This window comes from Giraffa tippelskirchi, chromosome 1 (genome assembly GCF_054371585.1).
Source record: "Giraffa tippelskirchi isolate mGirTip1 chromosome 1, T2T-mGirTip1v1.2.pri, whole genome shotgun sequence".
In the NCBI taxonomy this organism is placed as follows: domain Eukaryota; kingdom Metazoa; phylum Chordata; class Mammalia; order Artiodactyla; family Giraffidae; genus Giraffa; species Giraffa tippelskirchi.
Window position 1 is genome coordinate 159,482,191 of NC_137275.1, and position 20,663 is coordinate 159,502,853.

Sequence of the window (20,663 nt, forward strand, 5' to 3'; positions counted from 1 at the left end):
CTTTTATTACATCACATTGTATTGCATCTGTTGTTTACATGCCCACTTAACCAGTTACTGGGTGAGCTCTCTGAGGGCAAGGACCCCAACCCCATTCATCGTCATGTGCTCAGCACCCAGGCCAGCATCAGAGCCCAACATCCATTTATTAAATGAATGACTAGATGACATATAAGTCAGGACCCTGTGCTTAAGAAGAGAAACCATTAAGAACTCTTTGACTAGTGGAGTAAAGTGGAAAGAATGAGGGGATTCATAGGCACACCAGCATCAGTCTGAGTTCAAGCCCAATTGAGTTACTTCTGGGCATTGGTGCTTAACTTCGTAGAGCCTCCATTCCCTCACCAATAAAATAAACCTAATGATTCATGATCTTTTTTGAAAATGAATAGAATTAATTTAGGAAACTTCTGTGACTATACCTGGCCCATGGCCTGACACAAACGAGATGCTTAGTAAAATGGTGCTTGCTTCTCCTCATCTTTGGAAAGCCTTATTGTTATTACACATGAGGAAAAGCACACAAAGATTCATTGAAACTCTGAATCGGGCAGTTGTTAACTTATGGGCTTGGTAGTTGTATATATGGCAGATATTTACCTCTAAAATATGTTTTCAGGAAACTGAGAGTGTGGAAGGCAGTGTTGCAACATTCTGGTGGAAAGTCGGAGATTTGGAGGAATGGAAGAGTCACAGCTTTTCATTACCAATCAGCTTTTTATAAAGAACTTTAAGGATGTATCATTGCTACCACAGACTACCAGCACTGAAGATCTGATTCATTAACCGTGATAATCCCTTTGTGTTGGGGTTTTATTTCCTATTTCCAGGAGGCTGCTTGATTTGCAACTTGGGCATTACAGGCAGACCATTTTGCAAAGTCTTGCAGCATCTACAGTGTGAGTCTTTGTGTGGACCTGAGCAGGTGATGCAAGTGCTTAATTTTTGAGACAAAAGGAAGAACATTAAGAAGCTCTTTCCTTTGTGCACCTGAGCCAGACTGGGAATGAGAATTAAAGAAACCTCACCATGAAGTCTGTCAGCACTAAGATTTCTCTGTTTGTTTTCCAGAGTCGTGGTATGTGTATGTGCTTAATAGCAAGGTTTTAAATATGGCTTCTGTTTAAAATCACTATTCTCTTGTGCTGCTTCTGGGGTGAGGTTCTAATTTTCTGTGTCAGTACTACCCTGGTGGTATACCCTTAGGGCGGCTCGATAAGTGTCTTGGTTGACATGTCTGCAGTATGCAAATTCATCTGGAGGTTCATCTCCCCATAGCTTGGGCCTTTGTTCCTAGTGCACTCATAGTCTCAGTGCCTTCTGCTTACTGCCACCTCAATAGCAACTTTTACAATCTTCTTTTCAACGTGCTAATTATAAAGGTGAAAGCAAAGACATTAATTGGCTAGGCAGCTAAACTGGAGAAGTGTTATTCAGTACAAATACATCGATTACTTCATAAACAAGAACAGGTTTGATGTGTAGGCAGTGTAAAAGACTCTCAAGCAAGGACTGCAAACCCACTGCTTGATGATGATTTTACTCTGCTTTTCCATTTGAGGCCCCTAGGCCACACCTTCAAAGGAAGAACAGATATATAGATACGGAGCCACTTTGAGATTTTCTTCCCATTCCACGGCACTGCAGGAGGCAGGTGGCTTGGAGGCCTGGTAAAGATTTTTCAGGTTTTAACTCCAACTGCTTATACCGTGTTGTGAGTTCCAGGGCAAGTTCTCAAGGATGGAATTCTTAGACGCTGTGCCAGGGAAGATGCGGGGGCTTAATCAGTTTGTGACTGCAGGTGTAGATTATTCTTCTTTGATGTGCCTGTGAGTTAAGGCAGAAATCTCTCCTTTTGGGGGAGCTCTCATCGTTTCAGCAAAGCTGCAGAAGAGAAAGCCAGATAAAGGCTAAACATCCAAAGTTGTTAAAGCATAGTCAGTCCTCTCATGTACAAGGCTGTTTCTGTAATAGAATTACTATGTGGGGATGTTCAAAGTTGGCTCAAGGAAGAAGCCACCTTGGTAATGAAAGGAGAAAAAAACATAACTGATTTATGGGATCAAAAGAAAAAAACCTCCATTATAATGTCTTTTTAGTGCACCCTAAAGTTAGAGGTGAGATCCAGTATGCCAGATTACTTAAGAATGGACTAAGAATCAGACTTATGTCTTCAAGCTCTTTGACTTTCTGGGAAAAGCCTTATTTGACAGGCCAGAAATATTCTGCTTGAGGTTTGGGTCTTCACAGAATTAAACAAAGGGCATCAAAGCCTGTTCCATGGTGATCTGAAGGATTCTGTCCAGGACGTTTCTGTTCATTTGGATACCAACCATAGTCTCAAACCCAGGGCATTTTGTTGTAACATTTTAATAGCCTGGATTTTTGGCAGACTTTTGTTTAGTTTTTTTTTTTTTTTCCTCTAAGCTTAAGACATAAGGAATTGAAATTTGAGAGCACTGCTGTGTCTTAGAACTTAAAATCGAAAAAGCTTTTGAAAGTGACTTTCTTTCTTTCGACTGCTGTATTGAAGAACAGAATTTAACTTTTGTAAATGACCGTTGGGTAATGTAACCACAACAGTTTTTGTTTTGGTTTTTGTGGACAGTGTAAACAGGTGGCTTGACTAGACTTGAAGAAGTCTTTTCTTCTTTTTTTGCCAGATTCAGAAGATGCAGGTTGTAGCAGAAAATATTTATGAGGAGAACAGGCTATGGTATGCTTGTAGCCAGTGGCTGGTGCGTTTATACTATTAATACCTCATTCTGCTTCTTCCTCTTTCCGATAGCTGCCATTAAAGGGAAACCTTTTTTTATTGATTATATTGACACATTTTGCTTTTTATGCTGTACCTCTTAGGCAACCAAACGCAATGTGAGGATTTTTTAAGAACTCAGTATATTATTCAATCACCAGGTAAATAGTCTATCCTTAAATACAGTTTGTCAGTTATTTTTCCCTATGGTTTTTGAGTCCCTAAATGCAGAGAGAGAAAATTAACCTGACATTTGGGTACTTTTTATGCTTAGCTGTTTACAACTTTATTTGGTAATGATCTGTTCTGAAACCCTGTAAGCATCTTGGATATTTCCTGTTCTTTAATACAATGCCAACTATAACCACTGCTCATAATCCCTCTTTCATTGGTATGATGGATTTTAAGTTTTCAAAATAGTGTATATGTGTGTGTGTGTGTGTGTGTGTGTGTGTGTATACACATATAAAATCTCTTTGAGCTTCATAACAGCCTCTGGAAGCAGGCTGTTCTCTGTGACAGAAATTCCTTCTCAGGTACCATGATATCTCTGTCCTAATTCCTTACATGGAACTCAAGTGCAGAGGGTTTTTGTTGAAAACCCTTGGTTCAACTTCCTAGTCTCCCTCCCTCCCTTCCTTTCTTTCACCCAAAATGACCGTCCACTTTCAGTTTAAATCCTGAAAGACACAGGCAGAGCACCACATGTCTTTGTGGGTGTAGTGACTGGAGATGAAAGAGCTGAATTTCACACACTGTCTTCCCTCACTGCTATTCTGAGAGGCCATGTTTTTGAGACATCTCTCTGATTTACAGCTCTGTTTCCTGGGTCATCTTCATTTGAGACAACTGCTAGCTTGAGCCATTCATGCTCTCTCTTTCCAGTCCATCCTCTTGCCCCGTCCACATGGTGAATTCTCTTGCTTTTGCAGAACTTCTGCTCACCAGGTGGGTCCTTTTGAGCTTTCACATCTCTCTTTTATTTATTTATTTTTACCCGCAGTCTTATTCCATGTACAGCATTGTCTGAATTGTCATGAATTTTGGATTTAATTCCAGATAGTCAAAAGCATATTTTCAGCTGAACAAACCAAATGAAGTAAAAAGCCTCAGCCTCCTTCCCCTTTTACTTTATTCTCATTACCCATCCCAGCGGGGAGGATGAGTAAAGAATGCATCCTCTAGATCCTGAAAGAATTTCTAATATTCATTCTTTCTCTATAAGATACAGAGCTTAATCCTTTCTTTAGACATTTTCTTTTTTTCTAAATAAACAGGGCCTAATTGGAAAAATCTGAGAGAGCTAAGCAGAAAAGAATAGAAAACATTTACTGAACTTGGAAGTGCATATTGAATACTGCAGGAAATTTGCATATGGATTACTTGGTGAAAAAATAGAAACATTCTCGGCCCATTAGTTACTGTGATGGACTCCCACTGACTAAAATCCAAGTACTTTTGCCTTGTTTTCTCCAACTGTTCTCTTCTGTAATCATTTCTCTTTAGCCACAGGGCAGCTATTCTGTTACTGCACTTTGTATTAGGGAGAGGACGAAATAAGGAATATAGCTGTGCTTCGAATATGAGCAGGCAATCTCTGATTCAATCCTCACACATTGTACCGTTATTTCTACACTTTGGCGGGAGTGTTGCCTCTTCATCAGAGGAGGGGCTTCTAAGTTGCATTTTCATCTCTATAGTTGTAAGTGACTATCCTTGGTTTCAATCCTTAGATTCTTCCTTGATGCCTCAGTTTCTCCAAATGAGAAATGGAGGGTAATATTTAGCAGCACTAATGGAAACAGGAGGAAAAGAATCAATGAATATTTATAAAAGTAAATTGAGTCTCTGGGATATAAGATCCCACAGAAATTCAAAGCATAATTAAAGTAGAGAGAACAGATTAGTGTTAAATGTATGTGTGAAACACATTTTACATTTCCTTCCAACAAAGACTGAATTTAATTTATTCAGTAAAGAGGAGAAAAAAAGGAAAAAATGGTATTGTGAATTGGGATTCTAAATTTGGATTTTGATATGTTGATTGGTGTACTACAGACATAAAGCCACATGTTGACTTTTTCAGCAAATGCAAGCTATGTGTATGTGTGTGTGTTGTAGGGAGAGGAGGGATATACATAATAAGCAAATTTAATTATCATTGGTGGTACTCCTCTAAGAGAGCCACATCAAGTACTAGCAAAAGAATTGTTATCAAAGAGATATTTAAAACTCTTTACCTTTAATCCATAGAAAAATCATTAAATATAGATCAGCTGTTTGTACTATGATATGAAGCAAGACCATTTGAACAGACAGACTTTCAGATATTGCCTACAGAAAACATCTACATCACTGTGTCATTGTTTGAGGAAACAACCCAAACTCTGTCACTTTAAAAAAAGAATCATTGAATATTAATAGATATGGAAGTTGATGTAGAAGACCAAAATATTAATTTCTATCAGCCTGTTCCAGGCTTTCCATAATGGCTTAGAAACTGCTGGAAAAAGTTTTGTGCAACATAGATTACAGAAATGGAAAGAAATCATAGTAGATAAAGAGGATCCTCTGTGTTTTATGAACAATGAAGTGCTGCAATATGCACTAATTTGTTAAAAGAACCAACAAAATACAAATATTCTCAAGAGATTTTGTCATAAAAATGTGTCGTATAGAAAATCCAAGCTCACTTTCTTTCCTGGCCAGATTCTCTTGACAAAAGTAGACCTCTTGTTAGGATAATAAAGACTTGGCTAAATTTCTTGCAAGATAGCGTTCACCAGAGAATATGTAATACAGACCCCAGGTCCCAGAAGAAATCAAGAAATGGTGACCCTTCATCCTCCCAAGAAGACATCTGTGAATAGCTAAACCAAGAACCACCTGGATAATAATCACAATGTGATTTTTCAAAATGCAAAATAAATAAGATTCATGTGAGGGAAAACCTATGTTTGAGTTGGCAATTTGACCCATAGGAACTTACTACACAAAATGTGGCCCGAGGACCATCAGCATCTCTTGGGAGGTTTTTGTTTTTTTTTTTTAAATGTAGACTCTCAGATCCCATTCCAGACCTGCTGAATCAGAGTCAGCCTTATAATGAACTCTTCGGGAGATTTGTGAGCACATTAAAGTCTGAGAAGTGCTGTCCTACAATGCCACTTGGTAGTTAACTGCTTTGGGTATCATTCACTGTCTCCATACAATAATTAATAAACCTTAGGTAACTGATCTTTGGTCATTGAATAAATGATGATCTTTGACATTTGACATTTGGATGATCTGACCTAATATTACCCATAAGTCCCAGATTGTTCCATTTTCGTTCATTGAGCACCTGGCAAACTCCAGGCACTATGCTAGAGGCTCTGGAAACAAGGGTATGGACAAGATAGAGCTCAGGAAATAACTGTGCAGATGATTACTAAAATTTGTATTTAATGGCAGATGAGTAAATAATTATGAAGGAGAAATACAGTGTGCAAAGAAAATACAAATTGGGTGAACCTGGTCATGTCCGGAAGATCAGAGAGTGCTATGGGATCTCCTCAAATGGTGCTACCATTTGGAGGCTTCTGGTTCAAGTGGGCCTCTGGTGAATGAATCCCAGATAGGCAGAAGAGCAAAAGGGTAGGTTACCATTCCCCAATAGTTAGGTGGCTAAGAAAGTAGGAAGCTGCTGCTTTTGAGCTAACTTTTTTCCCTTTGAATAAACATTTTTATTGGCCATATGATTTTATTTTTTGAGGTGCCAAAAGCTTGCATGGTTTGCTCAAATTAGAAAAATAATAAACACCACAAATCCAGAGAGGATGAAAACAAGAATGCCCTGCTGCTGCTGCTGCTGCTGCTAAGTCGCTTCAGTCGTGTCTGACTCTTCGCGACCCCATGGACTGCAGCCTACCAGGCTCCTCCGTCCATGGGATTTTCCAGGCAAGAGTACTGGAGTGGGGTGCCATTGCCTTCTCCACAAGAATGCTCTACTGGGGCAGAAGTTACAGCTCTGCCGTGTTGATTGTTGTTCAGATTCCCTTGATCTGGGTAGACCTGTGGCTCAGCAGCTTCCTCCTTTCCCTCTCACCTTTGTGGAGCTTGTCTTAAAGACATCAGCAGTACCCCATCCCTCTTTACTGTGGCTTCAGCTGACTTCGTATCATCCAGAAAGGCCAGAGTTGTTTTTGTCGTGTTTCTCTCTCCTCTCTTTCCTTCGTGTTTTCTTGTTGAGGTTGCTTTTCCATCTCAGTCATTTCAAGTTTGAATTTGATTTGCATATCTAAGCTGTTAATTATACCAATTACTTGCAGTGTTTCTGCATTCCAAAAAAGAAGTCTGAAACTGACCCCTTTCATTAAAGTCAGTGTCAGTTTGCCCTGAAATTTGGAGCTATGGAGACAAGTCCTTTTTTCCCTTAAAAATATATTTTTAAAAGGCCAGCTGCCAACAACTGTATTTTTCAGGTCCCAAATGCTCATGTTTCTGGTGGTGTTTTTCTGTAGTCCAGCATACATTCTTTAACTAAATACCACTCTTGAAAGATCAAAAGGAGTACTCCCTGCTTTCATTTTGTTCTTGGCTGTAGCTCATGGATGTCTGTTTTTTTCCCCTTAATTTACAAAAAGCTTTCTCTCCTTCAGAAGAAAAAGAAAGTGGCTCTGTGGATCATAAAGCAATCATTAGCATTTACTAATACAGTCTGTTCTAAGTTGCTTTACCACCACGTCTTTTCAGTATTATTTACTGAGCAGCTGAAATAATTGGGCTTTGAATTTTTAGATTACTCTAAAGTAAGACCTATTGTCACTTACTGCCGAGTATAATTGCACCATATGTATTTAGTGAAGCTATTTATTCATCTCCCTGGTGGATATCTTTGTCAAAATGAGTTGAGATATTTCTGTGTGTGCAGTTGGAATCTAGAAAACATTTGCATTTCATGTAGCGCTTAAAAATTATAGAGAATTTCACAAATATCTTTTTCTCCAGACCTGAGGATCTGTTCTTTGAGTTCTACTCATCTTTTATTATTCTCCATTGTTAGAACAAGCACTGATCCTATGAGTATATAGCTATTCTGAGTGGATTTTAAGCTCTAACCACATAGTCTTAGAAAGGAAGGAAGGGAGGGAGGAAAAGAAAGCATTTTAATATAAACAGCTTGTATTTTAATATATAATAACTCATTTGTCCATTATTCTACAAATCTGCATTAGAAGTTTTCTGTGCACACTAGTCCATCATGAAGAGGACCACTGTGGTCCCTGTGCTAAAGGAGCTCATGGTCCATGAGCATGTTATAAGGAAATATATGTGGGAGACTAAGCCTAAGCTTGGGGACCGGAGACTGCTTTCCTGAAAAAGGCATATTTAAACTAATCTTGAAAAGATACTTAACCAGAAAAGGAGGAAGAAACATTTTTCCAGGCCAAAGAAATAGCATATGCAAATACAATCTCCAAGGAACTGAAAGACCAGTGTGGCTGAAACTGAGGGAGCGAAGGGGAGGAGGGTGAGGTGAGGATGAGGCTGGAGGGTAGGCAGGAGCCAGCTGAAGCAAGACTTTATAAGTCATGGTTAAGCTTTGGTCTTTATCCAAAAACAATGAGAAACCTTTGAAGAATTTGACACAGGGGAGTGGCGTTGTCAGATTTCTGGTCTCAACCAATTACTCTGGCAGCACCATGGAGACTAGATGGTGGATGGGGGCAAGAGTAAAGGGGGAGACCCATTGATTACTGAAGACCAAGTGGGAGAGAACGGCTGCTCAGACAAGGGGAGGTCCAACATTGATAGAAGTAAACGTGTTCGAGAGACACTTCTGAGGACCTAGATATTAGAGATAGGTGTGTGAGAAAGGGATGTCAAGGATTATTTCCAGATGCTGGGCTGCACTCTTAGGTAAATAGAGTGTAGAGTGAAGCTCTGTTTTGGGGGGAAAGGTCATTCTTAAGTGTTGGAATATGTACATTTAGGTATCTGTAGACCAGCTAGAGAGATATTGAATAGGCAGTAGGACCTGGAACTCAGAGGAGAGGTTTAGGCCAAGTTTAACAGTTGATAACCCTGTATTTCTGATGTGATACAGTTTGGATCCTTATTCCAATAAAGGAAAATAGCAAAGTGAACTGTTTTTCTGAAGGAATTTTGCTTCAAATTAGAAATGCTACAATGAATATTTAGGCAAATATTTAATTACTAACCATTTTACAAAAAAATTATTGAGCACCTAATACATACTAGGCACCTATTAGATTATGGAAACTTCTAAAACATCTTTCTTTTCTTCATGAGTTAAGTTACTTAGGAGAAAGTCTTAAACACATAGGCATTTAAGAAGGACCAAGTTTGTCACCATTGGTAAATTGGTAGTAAATTCAGGAGCCCCTTCATTTGATTAAGTGAATGTAGGTTCATGCTATAAAGTATTTTATTGTTTGGCTGAATATGCAGCCTTGAAGTCTTCCAGAATGCTCACATTGAGTATTTCACATTAACTCTGACTTTACATTTGTTTCTCAGCAGCATAAGCATCTAAATGATTTATAGATGCATACCACTTTTTTTTTAACTTGAGAATTACAGTTATTAAAAAAAAAGATTATGTGAAGAACATAAGGCTCACAATACTTTTTCATCATTATCAATGATTTCCCTCTACATTCAGACTTTGGTGAGAATGGTTGGTACAATTTTGGATAGTCGATGGTATTGTATGAATTTAAGCTACTAATATTTTTCATTTTATAAAGAAACAAAAGAAAAAGTGTGCTTGGATTCCTTCCAGAACATATTTTTTCCTTTATCTCCTTAACCTATTGAAAAATAATATTCCTTGGAGTTGCATAGAGGAAATGGTTAAATAATTGAGCCAGAAGGCCATGATTCTGGTTATCCATCTACTACTTACTAGCCCTGTGTCTGTGGCAAAGCACCAAACTTCTCTAGGTCTCAATGTTCTTCACTTGGAAAATGGGGATAATACTACTTGATAATTTGAATGCATGAAAGATGATGGTAATAACAGTTAACTTTTATTGGGAATTTACTCTGCCCTAAGTATTTTCACATCAGGATTGTTGGCTTGGTAAGATGACTAAGGAGATAAAATAAAGCAAGAGACATATCTTAGAAACAACATATTTTACTAATTTTTTATTTCTTTGACGAATAAACAATTGTAAATTAAATTCAGTGAAAAGGCCAACTACTTTGTATAACAGACCAATATCCTCATCAAATTAAAACATCTGAGGTGATCCACATAGACCACAAACTTTGCACTTTTGGATAAGATTTTATGTGTACCTGTTATTGTTGTGATAACTGGAGTCACGTTCGGAGGGGAAAGGAGGGTTGAAACTGTCTTAAATAGAATAGTCAAGGGGATTGAGATTACAATTCTTAGCTAAGGTATTTGCTTTAGAATTATAGGGATCAAACTCAGTGCATGCATACAATAACTGAATACTCTGTGGGTTTCAATACCTAAACAGTCAGACTTGGTTAATGAATTTGTCAATACTTTCTTGCCCATGAGTGAACCATGGGCATATATATAGGAACAGTGATTCCTTCAACAAACAAAGAGAAAGGCTCAGAGATGGGATAGGTAGTTTAAAATCAGAGCAAGTATTGATAGAAAGATTGGGAGATTTTCTGAGCACCTGCCACTTGGCAGTCAGGCATGTGATGGGAGAGCCACGCAGAAAAGCTCAGCTGTGAAAGAAAGAATACTGGAGGTGATGCATTTTGGAAGCAAGTGAGGGGTCTTGCTGAATCTTGTGGGTTGTCACAAAGGATTGTCAGTTCTCTGACTGTGAAGCTGCCCCAAGCATCACTCTGAGCTCACACCTTCGTAACAGCTGCCAGGGCTAATGCAAGGTTTGAGTTCCATTATTTTCATATCTACTTCTTTTTTAAGCAACCAGATGCATATGACTTTTAGCAAGTACAGAATTTATATTTAAGCAATGCATAATGAAAATCGATGACTTTTTGTTGAGAAAAGCATGGTGTCAGGAAAATATCCCTGCCGCACTCTTTCCTCCTGTCACAGTGGTGGAAATTTTACATTTGAAAGTAAAAAGGCTTAAGATATAATTTTTTAATCCCATCTTTCCTGCCCACTTGCATCTCTTCCAAAGTTTGTCAGGGCCAGATCTGGAATAGTAAGAGCCATTAAAAATTTGGCATCTTGCACTCTGTTTTCTGGAGTAAATTCAGTATGGGCCAATTTATGGTAAATTATTCTCTTCGTGTGTGAATTTCCTCTTCTCTCTTGGCAAATTCATGCTTGTCTCTACCCCCCTGCACACAGATCTTAAATATACACATCTATTACAGAATCTGTGTGGGATATGTGTGCAAGTGTTAGTGTGTGCCCATGGCTGTACCCGCAAATGCATATGCACATATTTGCACCTATGTGCCTATATGATAGCAAATTGACTTAAACAGTTTGTCTTGGAAGTTTGTGTTGCTGTATGTATGTTAGCATACATTCTGTTGCAACCCGCAAACAGTTTCTCAGTCAAGAGATGACAGAATTTAGCAATCATTTTGGGAAACACCATAGTAAATAAATATATTGCTTAGCTCTGTTAAACCAAGCATGCCAATTCTTAATAAAACTGAAGGCAAGCAGTGGCATTTCTCCTCTTTGCAGTCAAAGACAATTACAGAGGAGCCAATCCACTGCCAACAGGGAAGGCAGAGGCAAGGCCTTGCTACAGCCCCCTGTACTCTGAATACAGAAAGCTCTGGAGTTTGGCATGGTTATATCCTGGGGTTATATGGGGTCGTAATGGCTGTGTCCTGTTCAGAGAGGTTGGCTATCGGATGGTGAGCAGAGGCATAGCAAGGGAAACTGCTTGACCTGCTCTTTGGGGATATTTGAGTCAGGCAACTCAGGGCAAGGTCCCAAAGATCTTTTTTCTTTTCATGAGACACCCTGATAAGAGACTCTTTCCTGGCATATTTGAGAGTATGTTAGCTTAACTTAGGGCAATTTAAAACAGTTTCTTTTCATTTATGTATGAAGAAGGCACACATTTATGTTCCTTGAATTATTCCTAATAACATGTTGCCAGTGGGTCTGTGTATGTGTAGCTTAAGTTTGGAAAAGGGTGTGGTAGGAAAACAGCCCACTCCATTCACCAGTATTGCTATAGATCTCTCAGAACATCAATAAATAAGTTAAGACATCACAACCACAAAAGAATACAACCATATGTTGTTGTTAGTATTGTTTCCCCACATGATTAGATATTAAAATAATTATATGTTTTGCAGTAATTCTATAGAACATTAAAATCCAGCAAAATCCTTAAATGCATTTTATAGCTTTTGCAGTGTTGAGCGTTTGATGTCATCATGAATGGTGACTGGCTCTACCTAATTAAAAGGCCTTAATGAGCTTTCTACAGAAGGAAGTCTAGGAAATATATATATATATATATATATATATATATATATATTTTACAGAGAATTCATTCTCTTCATTTCCTTTAGCATTTATTTAGCAAATAATCTGTGGTCACTTGAGTATATGCCGAGTATATGCCAATAAAAAGATTAATAAGACTCAGTACCTTATCTTCATAAAGCTCACAGCCTAGTAGGGGAGACAAACAATCCAATTAGTGTACCCCCATGCATTAGCCAGGCAGTGGATAAGTCTTGATGTGTGTGTGGTGGGGGTTGGGGGGAGTTGGAGGTAGTGATCCATTGTGCCTTGATGACACCAAGCATAAAGGAAGGTGTCACAAAGGAGGTGACACCAAGCTAAAGGGTCAGTAGGATGTCACCAGGCACAGGAAGTAGCACAAGCAGAAGCAAAGTGGAACAATGATACTTAATTAAGAAATTGCAGCTGGACTGGCCTGGAGTCCAGTGAGAAAGGTGGGAGGACAGACGGGAGGAGACAGGCCTGACCATGTCCGTGCTAAGCCCTCCTTTGACCCGTAGCCTCTCTCTCTCTCTCTCCTCTCTTTTTTTGTTTTTCTGCTTCTCGTTTCCTTATTTCTCTTTTACTTCATCTATCCCTGTCTGAAATTTGAGAGACCCTTTAGAGAAACTAGAGTTTTAGAGAACATTTCTGACACTTTTTAAAAACGCAGAAAATAATCCCTAAAATCCAGAAGATGATTTCTCCAACATTTGTTTCCTCACCTTTAGTCTATAGAAAATAGTTTGGGGTGTTGGAGCAGGCTGGGTCAGATTCAAAATTTTTTCTAAGTGTGTGTCTATCTCCTGGAATGTAATATGAATGCAGGAAAGGCAGGATGGAGCCTGGTGATTCTTTTGTATCATCTGCACAGCCTATAAAGTGCTGAGTGAACAAGAAACTCAATATTCCCAGGTCTATTGGTATATAGACTGATGCTCAAAGTTTTTTGCAAAACTGTTTTCTTTAATATAGAGTAGCAAAATATATGAAATTTGCTTTTATATGTAGACTTTATATATACTTCATAGAAGTATTATGCTTTTGCAGATCCATGTGTATGGAATTAAGTATGCCTAGATGGTGGGTCAGAAACAGAGATACACTGAAAATGAAATAATTTGATTTCTTTTAGGTATATTTACACAGGGCCAGTTACATAGCCTTAAATATATTTGCTCTTCTGGCATGTAATCAAAGTGCATTTATTTAGGTCTGACTGTGAACCTCTGAAGGACACATGTTCTAGTGGATATGTATTTGCAGATTGCATGAAATCAACACTAATAAACAACAATGAAGTTCAGGCAACTTACTTATTCTTATGTTTAAACAACCCCCAAACAGCCAGCTTTTTATTATTTACCCACTCATGGAATAATTATCTGCTTGAAATTATAGTTTTCTGGCATTGTATTGACACAGCATGAATAATGTATGATATTCCTTACATTTGTAGAATAACTGGAGACAGCCATATGATATATTTAAATATCAGTGTTGCACTATGGAGTCTTCTTTTGCCAGTGGTGAATGTAATGCCCATGATAACGTTCCATTTGTCTCTAACTCCTTTCAATTTTTATAAACCAGACATGTGATAATTTCCATAAAAATTTAATATGGTTCAAATGTTGGCACAGAAGTAACATATTTCTCTCTACATTGTCATGTGGCTTCTCAAAAACATTTTTTCCATTTTCAATTTTTATGTTACACCCTCATTTATTTTGCCACCTCATTTAGAGTGCCCTTTTAAAAGTCAGCTGCTGCCCATGACCCAAAATGTTTAAAAAAAAATGAGAATTTTCTTAAACCAATAAGAAGCACATTCATACTGCCCATTTTGGTAACCTTTGTTTTATACAGATTTCTTAATCAAAACCAAAAAGCACAACAAGCCAGGAAGTTGTATTTATGAGCTAGTTAATAGATTCATTTTGTACACTAGAATAACAAGGAAAAACATAGTAACTGGGATCTCTTTTTTACAGTTTAGGAAAACATTACAAAAAGGGTTTTATATTAATTCTACAAAATTTTAATAGTTCCAGAAAATCTGGATAAATGAGTACAGTAGGCCACTTCAGAAGTCCAGATAAGTGACACGCACTGAAGTAGTTGACTCATTGAGGCCGAACTGTCAGAGTGTCTCCCCACTCTGGCTGCCCCTCCCAAAGGACCAGGAGACTTTGCAGGAAGGCTGTCCTAGGAAATGCAAGTGCAATCTGTGTAGACATTTGGAATCTTTGAAAAATCACTTTGGGGTACACTGATTTCCTTGAAGTTAAGAGAAATCTCAAATTAACCAGGGTAACCCTACCACAATTTTAAACAATTTTCCAGTGAGGCCACTGTTCCTCTTGGTAGACCCTTCAACATATTATAAAATCAGATATTACTTTTAACAACCAAAAGGAAACATACAAACTCCTTTTCTGTGAGTACATTTCTTCCATTATGGACACTAAGGTGATTAGATTAAAAACATGAGTAAAATCACTCGTGTTTTCAAGTGAGAACCTGTGGAGACATCTCCTTCCTCTTTACAGAATTAGTAGTCTGAATGAAGCACGGAGAGGGAAGAACTCCATATTACTCAGTATAGTAAATTCATGAACTACATACTTTTTAAAGCCTCAAAACATTTGAATTATTTTCTTCTCCCTTTATGTAACACTTTATACAAACTGATGTGGTAAATATTAAGATTTGCTGGAGCATCCAGTTCTAATAAGATGCACTGGGAACAGAAACCACAGGGTGGCATGAGGCAAGCCATATGTCCAAACGCGAATAACACTGAAGGAGAAACAGTATCAGATTGCTCCAGTGTGCTTCTGCAGTCTTCCTGTTTGGATTTCTTATGCTTTTTTTTTTTTTCTTCTGACTTTTTGTCTGCTTTTCTGCCCCTAGACAACACTTTCTGTTCTCTTACGTTTAACAATTAGATTTCACTCTTTTGCACTTCTGCGGACGAAGCGACAATAGTTTGGTTCATCAAAAGCAAGTCTTTTTATTCTTACTCTAGTTCTTTGTCTCTTTTTTCTTTAAATCCCATTAAACCGTACATTTTCAACCTGAAAGTAGTTTGCTACTGCTGCTGCTAAGTCGCTTCAGTCGTGTCCGACTCTGTGCGACCCCACAGACGGCAGCCCACCAGGCTCCCCCGTCCCTGGGATTATCCAGGCAAGAACACTGGAGTGGGTTGCCATTTCCTTCTCCAGTGCATGAAAGGGAAAAGTGAAAGTGAAGTCACTCAGTCGTGTCCGACTCTTAGCGACCCCATGGACTGTAGCCTACGAGGCTCCTCCGTCCATGGGATTTCTCAGGCAAGAGTACTTTAATAACCCCTAGAATCTTACTTTTCAAATTGGAATCTTTGAACAGTCAACATTTAAAAATATGACATAGGAGGTGGTTAGAAATGCAGAATCTCAGGCCCTGCTCTGTATCTACTGAATCAAATCTGTATTTTAATATTGACAACATGACCAGTGACTCATGAGCACATAAAGATGGCCAGCACTGTCCTGGAAGAAAGCTGTTGAATCTCAGCTAAACACTAGAGTCAGATTTCTCACCTCTTCTCATGAGTGTGAGGTGGCTCTGGGCCCTCAGCTGTGCCTTTGTCCCCCTCTTTCAGAGTCACAGAAGAAGCCGTCTTTTACTTACACCTTTTTCAGGTATGTCCGTGATTCAAGTAGACTTGAACTCTTGGGCTTACCGTGGAAGTCACCTTGACTATATCCACAGCGTGATAAATATTTGCTGACCTTTCCACTAATGGCTTTCATCTCTGTTGTCTTTGGGCTGTACATGGAAGACGTAAACTAGCATATAATTCATCAGTAAGTCCCCAACTCTGCACAGCATATCACAGCTCAGCCATCACTAATAGGAATAATTGGTCTTGACTGATGAAATTGTAAAAGCTTATACCTCCAAGGGTCGTAAACACTGAGCCTTAATTGAAATCAAATGTATACTTTTAAAAAGCATGTCCAGCATCATAGACTCCTTTCTGTTTTGGTTTTGTTGACACTAGTGATGATAGAGAAATCTGATCAGGAAAGATTTGCTATTATTAGTGCTTTGAATATGAACTTGTGCTTCTCAACACTATAAATTGCTGATTAGGGGAAGGAGTAATATTTTACTTGATTACTGGTTACACATATGGAATAAATCCTATTTTAATGGTGTCTAATGAGTCTTTCATTTTCAGAACCTTACACAAAAGCCTCTAATAGAAAGGGAAAGTAATATTTCAAAGGTCATCTTAATGCCAGTTAATGTCAACAATCTGTAATCAAGCCAATATATATAGATGGTGATTACAGTCCAGTTGTGATCCTTTAAATATGAAATAATCTCCTAAATTAACAAAGTGGTGCAAGCTAAGTTTCTCTGAATTTGAGGCAACTTATACTTCTTAATTAAGGCTTGTTCCTTGAAAACAGCCTCAGAGTTAAAGAGATTTTTCTCAGAGTAAGGCTTCATGCCGTATTTTCAAACCCGTGAGATTTAAAGTTCTGTCACTTCATGTATTGTTCTTGTATGTGTCTGTAGTCACTGAAATGTGCAGTTGGAAAATAATGGCTCCCCTTCACTGCTTTTTCTCATCAGCAGAATGTAATAGGCGCTAGAAACATGGGATGTTTTGTTGGTCAAGAGGTCACTGAGGGAATTTTTAGGCATGCCTATTACAGAACTAGAATTTGCTTGGCAACAGATTAAATAGTTAAGAGCTTAAAGAATCTCTAGTATGAGACTGGCATTCTGGAATATTGTCTCATTTGCAGTGCATATGGAGATAACCCTGCTTTATCCTGGGATGGAGATGTTTCTTTTCAGTCCAGGGCTGCTGCAAGCCCATATGACTCTTGCCCCAATTAGAAATGAGTGAATTCTGCAAGATATTTTGCTTCTGTCAGGAGATTGTCTTGAGAACATCAACAGTGATTACAATGTTAATTTCATTCCAAACTCACAGGCACATCATAGCATCAGGATCTCCTAGAGGGCTCCTAACACTCAGATGTCTGGGCCTGCACCCCCAGGTTTCTGTTCTGTAAGTCTGGAGTTGGGCTAGAGAATTTGTGTTTCTGACAGGTTCCCAAGAGTGTGACAATGCTTCTGATCCACACAATGTATCTTTGAGAATCATTGCTCATGCCTCATCAGTATATGACCTGCCCAGCCACATGTAATGATCTTGATTTCATATTCCCTTGAATAAAATTTGAGTCTTAATCCTTTTGTTTCTCTCATTGTCTATCACACAGTGCCATCCTCCTAGGGCTTACTCAGTGTTTGTTGAGGAGGAAAATAAGAATGCTATTTAGGTGAAATTACCCATGTGTACCAGACCCTTTTCCCACCACCACTCCTTCAAACATTACCGTTCTTCATTCGCCTTTCTCTTTGTTCTACTTTTCCTCCTTCCGCTGCTCCCTTGGATTCTGAGTTTGTTTGTTGTTTTTCTCTAATCTTTCTGTATTTGGCCTGTGTTTGAAGCACAGGCAATCTCAGGCCTGATGATCCGTCTATGTGTCACCGGGCCTTAGATTCCTGGCCCCACAGCCAGTCCAGGAAGGAGATATCCAGTGACTAAGATATTGCTCAGTGTTTTTGAAGGAGTTGGTTCATGGCAATGACACAAGCAATCAGGTGACAATTTGGACCTTAGATCTCAGGATAGACTTTGCACTTTAGGAATCTTGATGAGAAAGTATGTAGCCAAATTCAAGGAAATTCTCCTGGGGTTCCTGCTTTCCTTTACATTTAGATGTTTCTTTACAAGGTGAGACTCATTAAAGATTTTGAAAACCTGAAAAAATGTAAGTAGAAAACAAGGCAACCATTTACTCAGATACCCAAAACATCCAGTTTAGGTGTATTTTGTAACAATCTTGTATTTTTCTACCAAAACGTTAGTTTATTTTTAATGTATTTGCATTTAACTGAACTTACAATCTTAGGGTAAAATTGCCTGAGGGAGAGGAAATACTTATTTGAATTACAGGTTTATTTCCATCAAGAATGATAATAAATCCACAAAACTGTTTGCTTTCAAGTTTCATCCAGATACCCTTAGAGAAATGAATGGGTCCTAGTTTTTCTTCTTGTAGAATTGTTAGTGTGGCAGGTTCAATCAGATGTTATTCTTTGCATACTCTTGTGATGGGTTGGGTGTTAGGCCCCTCATGGAGCCATTTATCAGCTCTTCAGCACTTCATTTTATTGGTTTGGGTGGGGTTCATGGTTTCTTCTCAGTAAACTTCTTCAATAAGAGCAAGTGGGTGATGTTTTTGTGAGACCCCAGTACATGGGGTTGCCTTGAGGGGGTTGCCTTGCTCTAGCCTTTATTCATTCAACTCAGTGGGATCAAATCCCTTCCTCCTTAATCTTTTCTCCTGAGAGTAGTATAATGCCTGTACACATACCACAAAGACTTTTGTTTTCTGAACTTCACTGTTACAGAGGAAACATTTGAGATCAGCTGGATTTGCATGATTTTACTGATAATCTTTTTGTTGTCATTTTTAATCTGGGTGCTCATATTTTCCTCCATCTTTGCTATTTTTAAAAAATGGTCAAGATGTTATGAGATATAGTTCATTTTTCACTGATTTGCCTGGAATGCAGCAAGCTCTTTGGTTTGATCATTGCTTCTGTTAACAGTCATACTAACAATTTTCTGTCTTTGAACATTTACATGGACATTTAACTAGAGAGACCTTGGGAATGCTAGTCTACATTTAGTTTACATCTGATGAAGTAGGCAGTTGGAACTAGTTCTGGGGCATCTTTGGGATCCCGTCTAATCACTCTGTGGTAGATCCAGGGGTCTTATTTTTCTGGTGCTCACAGAAATCTCATTAAGCTATTCTAAAATGATTCTCCACTCCAATGTTGGTGGTAAGACAATGCAGGGTTTTCTCTGATCAAGATCTCGGGTGACTATAGAAGATAGTGGATGTTGGGGCCTACTTGGATCTGGGTATGCACCCCTATAAAATGATGCCCACCCTGCAAAACAACCTTGCTAGGAACTGGGCTACAGGCTTGATGTGTCCAAAACCACAAACTCATTTTAGACCTAAGTGTGGTCTATCAGGTGATTCCAAGACAAACTGAATTCTAGCAGAAGTATACACTGAGTTGTCGTTCAGAGTGAACCTTAAAAACAGAGGTTTGGTTGGCAGAGGCCTCTTAGCCATGAATTGGGAGTTACTTTTGAGCCCCTTGATTTTCAAACATGAGAACCACTTGAAAACCTGCAGAAATAAACACTTAACTCCTCTCTCCCTCTAGCGATATAACATTATATGCCTTTCATTCGTTTGAAAAGTAGTTGGCTTTGTCAGCAATCATCTTCTGTTCAGGCTAAATTTACTTTTATGTGAAATAGAAATCAGGAAAACACTAGAATTATTTTAAGCAAAATATCAAAATTGAAATAAACCAACATATGTCTATGAAACATGTATAACTCTCAATCAAAAATAAGTGCAACTTTCATAAATTTCTTAAAATATTCTAGCATACAAAATCTAGACAACTTATTTAAATAGATGTTGTTGTGACATGTTTAATTATTCTTCCTCCTTTGTTCATCCTCCACTTAAAGGTGAAAATTGAAATAATCAAAACCTGACCCAACTCTGGGTCACCCCTTCATGAACAATGTACTGATCTGTTGTATTGATAAAAAAATAAGAGAATTGAGGAATTTTATAACATTTCTTCCAATAAGTTTAAGTTATACCTGCTAATTTTTAATGTAAACCATTTTCAATTTAACATTCTTTACTTCTGTTTCCCTTACCACCCCTACATTCCTCTCTAAGATGTAATGCTTCTTAATTGCATTAAACATATTATGTTTTGTTCTTGTAGTTTTTAACTTGCAGTTTTCCTTGCACTGGGAACTCTAATGGCATCAAAATTGCTGAAGGGACATATATATTCCAGGGCTTAGCACCAAAGAGAGAATTAAAGGATAAACATACCCATCTCACATTTATGCTTCATATGTAGGCATTCTCTAACGTTTTCTGTTAGACGGTCACTTCAAGGATTGAAATCACTTTGACCCTCTAATAGTAGCTGTTATTTTGCACACAGAAGACAGTAAGTAAATGTTACCATCAATAAATATTACTGACAAACCAATGAAACATTTCTTAAGATCTTCAACTTTTCATTTACAATTCTGCTCTTCAAGAACCAGATAACAAAGTTTCCTTAAAAGTAGAGATAAATAAAACTATAACTTTATTTGGAACATGACTTAGTACTAGATGGATTGTCTTCTTGTTCCTTTTTAAAAGCATGTTAAAAACTTTATCTCATTAGGCTTGGCATCACCCTATATATTAAAAAGGTCACTCTTGGAAGTTGAAAACCACTTAAGATATAATTAAGAAAGCTTATTATCATTTGATTTAGCAG

General features: G+C 38.1%; 1 protein-coding gene and 1 long non-coding RNA gene across 28 annotated transcripts in view; one reads left to right on the top strand and one right to left on the bottom strand.

The window, feature by feature from the left end:
* The window catches only part of GLIS3 (GLIS family zinc finger 3), a 674,355-nt gene that overhangs the window by 538,707 nt on the left and 114,985 nt on the right, over nt 1-20,663 (top strand). The gene's annotated exons all lie outside the window — the stretch shown is intronic.
* LOC145507555 (uncharacterized) lies at nt 698-12,450 on the bottom strand. Its single transcript, XR_014054994.1, has 2 exons — nt 12,349-12,450; nt 698-4,547 (listed from the first exon to the last, which is right to left on the bottom strand). It is a non-coding gene; the product is annotated as an uncharacterized LOC145507555 (long non-coding RNA).